The sequence below is a fragment of the Talpa europaea genome (genome assembly GCF_964194135.1).
Source record: "Talpa europaea genome assembly, chromosome: X".
Taxonomy (NCBI): domain Eukaryota; kingdom Metazoa; phylum Chordata; class Mammalia; order Eulipotyphla; family Talpidae; genus Talpa; species Talpa europaea.
The window spans coordinates 49,782,191-49,788,190 of record NC_140081.1 but is presented as its reverse complement, the minus strand read 5'-3'; the positions used below and the strand labels follow the sequence as shown (position 1 = coordinate 49,788,190).

The window sequence follows — 6,000 nt, the reverse complement described above, 5'->3', positions numbered from 1 at the left end:
TATACTTGAAAGTTGTTAAAAAAAAGTACATATTAAGTAGTCTCACAACACAGAATAAGAAATGATAATTATGTGAGGTGATGGAGATTTTAACAACTAGTGCTACTATGGTAATCATTTTGCAATACGTAAGTACATCATATTGATATTGGACCTTAAACTTACAGTGTTATGTCAATTATATCTCAAAAAGTTGGAATTTTTTTAAAGACACATTTATTCAGCATCATGCTCAGACCATTATACTTAGCAATCAACAGCATGGGTCCCAAAAAATGTCTATAATAAAACCCTTTATTTGGAAGCTTTACACTTTCCACGGAACAGAAACTAAAATAACCTGTTATACAATTAGTCACAAATACAGTCCTTGAGTTTTTTGCCCATACTCATGAGTATTGTCTAAAATGTGTCCTCTTTGTAGCAACTGTGCTTGGCTGAGTTCACAAAGCTGTTGTAACCTGTAGCTTCCCTGTCACTAATCTGGCTCTCCTCTTCTGCTAAGCTTTGTTTCCCCACAGTTAATTAAAATCTTCTGCCACTGCTGCTGCTGGGGAACCATCATAGCCACCTTACTTTCCTGGTTTGGCAAAGCACTGACCTCCACCACCACAGGGGCCAGATCTTTTGCCTCCAAAGTTTCCTCCTTTCATGGGTTCAAAATCTGAAAATTGATTGTTGTAATTGCCAAAATCATTGTAGCTTCCACCACCTCCAAAATTGCTTCCATCATTACCAAATCAAATCCATTATAGCCATCCCCACTGCTTCCATATCTACCACCACCATGGTTGCCACCAAAGCCACCTTGACCACTGAAGTTTCCTCCATGACCACCACCAAAGGTTCCAGAACCACTTTGCCCTTTTCGGCTGGATGAAGTCATCTCTTGCTAGGGCTTTCCTTACTTCACAGTTGTGGCCATTCACAGTGTGGCATTTCTGAATGACAATCTTGTCTACAGAATCATGGTCATCAAAGGTTACAAAGCAAAGCCTCTCATCTTGGCCACTGCCCCCAATAGTCATGATTTCAATCATTTCAATTTTCCCATACTGCTCAAAATAATCCCTACGGTGATGTTCTTTAGTGTCTTTATGCCACCAACAAAAATCTTTTTCACAGTTAGTTGGCCATTGGGTCTTTGAGAATCTTGTCTTGACACAGCCCTCTGGTTCCACAACTCTTTGATCCACCTCCTCCACCGAGGCGTAAGGCACAAGACCAAAGTTTCTGGATCGCTTGGTGTTTGGATCGCTTATTACCACACAGTCTGTAAACATTCCCCATTAGTTCTAAGAAGCCATTGTCATTCAGTTGTTTCAAAGCTTAAACCTCCAATGAAAAGCCTCTGCAGCTGTTCCAACTCCTTGGAAGACCGACTTAGATATGATAGCTGTGGAAGTGAAGACTTTTATGATGCTTACTCAGTGGTGTCCACAGGTAGAAAAGATGAGATGGAAATTTTTTTAAGAAAGAAAGAGGTCGGGCCTCACCTGGTGGCGCAGCGGTTGAGCATTGGACTGCGAAGCTGCCCGCAGCCTCTGCAGCACCGGTTCGATCCCCGACTGCTGGGCAAGGATCCCACATGGCGCGTAGACCTCTCCTGCCGCCCGCTGCTCTCCTCAGCAGTGTACTTCGTCAGTCTGCCTGCTCTGCTCTCCCCTCTGGCTCTGGTGAATTCTCTCACCCTCCCGTGCTTCTGACTGTACCCAGTGCTTGTATAATAAATAAATAAATCTTTTTTTTTTAAAAAAAAGAAAGAGGTCATTGTGAGCTAGAATGGTGGAAGAAAACTTCTGAAACAGGTCGGACTTGAAGGAAAATTAGAACTTAAGGAAAATAATTGAATTCCCTTGGTAGTTAATGAGTGGTGTTAAGGAGACAAAGAAATACTTTTGTATGGGGGGAGCAGTAAGTGCAATAGTCTATTAGAAGGCAAGAATTCATATTAGAGATCAGTGGTAGATAATGTTGAAATGCTGTGGATTCAGATCATGAAGCACCTTAATGCCAGGCTAAGGAGCCCCTGAGAGCAGTAGGGAACCACTGATGGTTTTTGAGTAGTGACATGTGCAAAAGGATAATTTTGCTTATAGTGTAGAAAATGTTTTGGAGGCAGAGAGAGCAGCTAGAAAGGTCTTGCCTTAATCCAATTGTGAGACAAGGAAGACCTTACATAGAGTACTATTAACATTGCAAAAAAATAGATTTGGTGACTCCTGTAGATTTAGGGCACAGGAATGGCTCCCAGTCATTCAGATTTGAAGCCCTGAAATGATTGTACCTTTGACAGAAGTAAAATAGTAGCCTTAATTCGAGACATTTCCCAGTGATCATGAAAGGGTTTGTTTCAGTTAATTTTGACACATAAAAAATTCATCACTTAATTTCATAATAAAGCTGAAAATTAATCTTAAAATATAAAATATAAATCACAGCTTTAATTGTATACCTACATGTGTTCTAAAAATAAAGCACACATCTATCTGACTTGTAAGGTTAAATCAAACATGTATGCATTCTTTATGGAGATATTGATTAAATTGACTCTTCCTAATTAGTGATTTAAGGTTACATGATTTATTCCATTAATGCAAAGAATTCTATGTCCTCTGGGAGTCTCTCTGGAAGGGCAAGGCAGTTCACTGATAGCAAGGACCAGAACATTGCCAAGCCAGTCCCAGAGCTCATCCTACTTTATCTAGAAATTAAAATCAATGGAAAGTTCTTTGAGACTCCATGAAACACAATAATGTATAGGGAACCAACATGGAGTTAAAAAGCAGGAAGTTAATGATATGTTTAGTCTCATTTTGTTCTGTAATTATTTCATGTTAATTCAGTTCTGTATTGTTGGCTAATTGGTTTATGCCAATTACATGTTCTCCCTTATTGTCCAGTTTCACATGCATCAGACACAGAATTCCTAGGTAAGCCAGAAGTTCCCCAGGGATAGGGACTAGGCTTCTCTTTTGTTCTGATGCCCTCTCCCCCACCCCTCACCCCCCCAGTAAATAGCATGAGATCTGGCTCATGGCTCAGTCAGTTTTTAAAAAATGTTTTCTTTATTGAAGTAACACTGATTTATTTTTTTTCTCTTTTTTTAATTTAAATTTTATTTTTTATATTCCCCATACAATTACAACCCCCTTATTTTTACCCCAGTCCCTCCTTTCCCCACCTCCACCCCCATAGAGTGTCTCTTGTTCATAGTTGTTTGCTGATTTTGATATTTTCTTTCATATAGTTATTCTTTTTCCTGGTCCCTTATTTAAGTTTTCTAGATTCCTGCTATGAGTGAGACCATCCGGTATTTTTCTTTTTCTTTCTGGCTTATTTCGCTGAACATGATCCCTTCCAGCTCCATCCATGTTGCTGCAAATTGCATGTGTTTATCTTTTTTGAATGCTGAGTAATATTCCATGGTGTATATGTAATTGAAGTAACATTGATTTATAACATGGCTAAGTATTGAAGTAGAATAAGGTATTTCAGAATATTGAGACTGGCTCCATAGTACTACTATGAACCTCTATAACACTTTGGATTTCACAATGATATAGTGAATGCTGACTTACACCAGCAAGATGACTTTATATTATTAGAATTGTTCCCAGATATGCTGTTCATGTGTAGTCATGTGGAATATAAACTAGAAAATAAAAATAATATTTATCTGTAAAATTAAGAGGATCCAACTGATTAATGGTCTGTTCTTGGGTTTTCCACATAGGCCTGCCAGTTAAACTTGCTGAGCTCAGAATTTCCCTACAGGCAAAATAGGGCAATTCCTGCATTGGCAACTGGTTGTGATTATTAAATACAATAACAGGTCAACACCCTGGCAGTTCCAGTTCCTTGGAGTGAGAACTGGTAGCCCATTGTCCATGTTGTTGGGAAGTGCTACAGGGATTACAATAAATCTCTTTCTACTTCTGAGTAGCAGTATCCATGACTGATACTAAAGTACTGTGGAACTCTGAAATAGCTGTGCATATAATTTGTATGATCCCTTTATGTGTATATTATCATAGCCAATAAAATGTTTTTACAATCTGTGTGTCATTTGACCCTCACAACTGAATTAAGGGCACTAAAAGCATTAATTTATTAAGTCCTTAATAAACACCCATTTTCATAGTTTACAAAACTTGTCTTTAGAATGCTTAGAATTGCTCTAGTATCTGTTTGGTGACACCTGTAACCAGCACTTCACCGCACCTTAGGACTGGGGATAATCACTCAAGGGGAACTGGGGATAATTATTGAGTGATGTCTTTTCAATTTAAGTTATTTTTACATCTGTCTTTTGTTTAAATTTGAAATTTAATGCACAATAATGTGGAAGCTCTGAATTTTTTGCTTTCTGGCTTTTTGTTTAATTAAGGCTGTGTCATGTAATGCAGCTCCTTTAGAGAATCTCAATTGAATGAAATATGTCTTTCCTAAGTGTTCTCTTACCTCTCTAGACTCACATCCTCCGTGGGAATTTTGGGTCTGTTACGATACTCTGACACAAGAACTAAGGTATAAAGAAAGTAAATAGGCCAATATTCTCTGGGATTAAAAATCAATAAGTGCTGGGCCTCCCCTGGTGGCTCAGCGGTTGAGCGCCGGGCTGCAAAGCTGCCCGCAGCCTCTGCAGCGCCGGTTCTATCCCCGGCCGCTGGCCAGGGTCCCACATGGCGCGCAGACCTCTCATGCTGCCCGTTGCTCCCCTCAGCAGTGTACATCGTCAGTCTACCTATTCTGTTCCCCACTCTGGCTCTAGTGAATTCTCTCACCCTCCCGTGCTTCTGACTGTATAAATAAATAAATAAATCTTTAAAAAAAATCAATAAGTGCTACTCTTAGACTTGTGCTTTGTCACTATAGCAGATTTTCCTAATTCAACCAACCACTGATCCTTCACACCAAGAGAGAAAGCTATTGGCTTCTGTTTCTAGTTCTGCCCCTTGTTTAACCTTGGACAAGTAGTTAATCTCTCTTGGGTTCTGTAAAATGGGACAAATGATACACTTTTCTTGGTGCTTGCTCTTCAGATATCTTTCTATAATCTTCTTTCCTCTGGTTTTCTTTCATAGCCTTTCTTTCTCCCATTTCTTTTCCGTATGAGATTTGCTCTTGTAGTCTTGATGCCTATCTTCCTTAGCCTTCCCTGTATGCTCCTTGTATTGTCTTGTGAATGAAGGAAAAGTGAGCTAATTTGGATAGAGTACAACATCTTAATTCATTAGTTGCTATAAAATATGAAATATTAAACACAATGAAGATTAAAGGTCCGAAATAATTTGGTAAATATCAATTTTACTTTACGAGGTCAGAAGCTTAGATACATTTTTTAAAAAGACTATCAAGCTAGGGAAACTATATATTAATTTGGTGTGGGGGAATACGTGTGTATGTGTATATTGTATAATCTTAGTTAAGTTTGGTGTTTGGATCTGATATATAAATTCTATTACCATACAAGTTATTGTCAGTGATCAATAGTGGATAGAATAGCTTGAGAAGTGTTAGCTACTATTTACTGAGGCTGAATGCTAGAAATACTGATAGCATGAAACTACCTCCTAATATATATTCCCAGAGTTCCATCTGACTTCTAGGTAATCATCACTAAATCATAGCAGCATGTTTTTCAGCAAATTATGATTTAGGTATCAGGTTGGGAGAGGAAGGATTAGTTGAATATATAAACATTCTCTTTGAAGCTAGATTTTTCATTTTCTTATGTTCAGATAGGAATTTATTATATCCATCCCACTCCGTAACAAATTAATCTTTATGCTTGGAAGGTAAGGGCAAGGAGCACAGAAGCTTTTTTCCTGTCACTCAGGAGCTTAGCATCCTGGGATCCAGTCAGGAACAAGGGAATCCTGTTACTGTGCTGTGAGAGCCAAGAAACTGGGCCACTGGCTATATGATGCTGCTAGTCACCTCTCCAAGTTTGTGGGGTGTGTTGGAAGAATCTAACTAGCCTATAGGCTCAGAAAG

The 6,000-nt window shown here is 38.8% G+C and overlaps 1 pseudogene across 1 annotated transcript in view; it reads right to left on the bottom strand.

Annotated features, from left to right (window-relative positions):
* Positions 1-525: 525 nt before the first annotated feature.
* Positions 526-6,000, bottom strand: part of LOC311187800 (heterogeneous nuclear ribonucleoprotein A1-like 2) — a 585,205-nt pseudogene continuing 579,730 nt past the window's right edge. Inside the window, exon 3 of the transcript in view lies at positions 526-664. The product of the transcript in view is annotated as a heterogeneous nuclear ribonucleoprotein A1-like 2 (transcript). The remainder of the gene's footprint in view (positions 665-6,000) is intronic.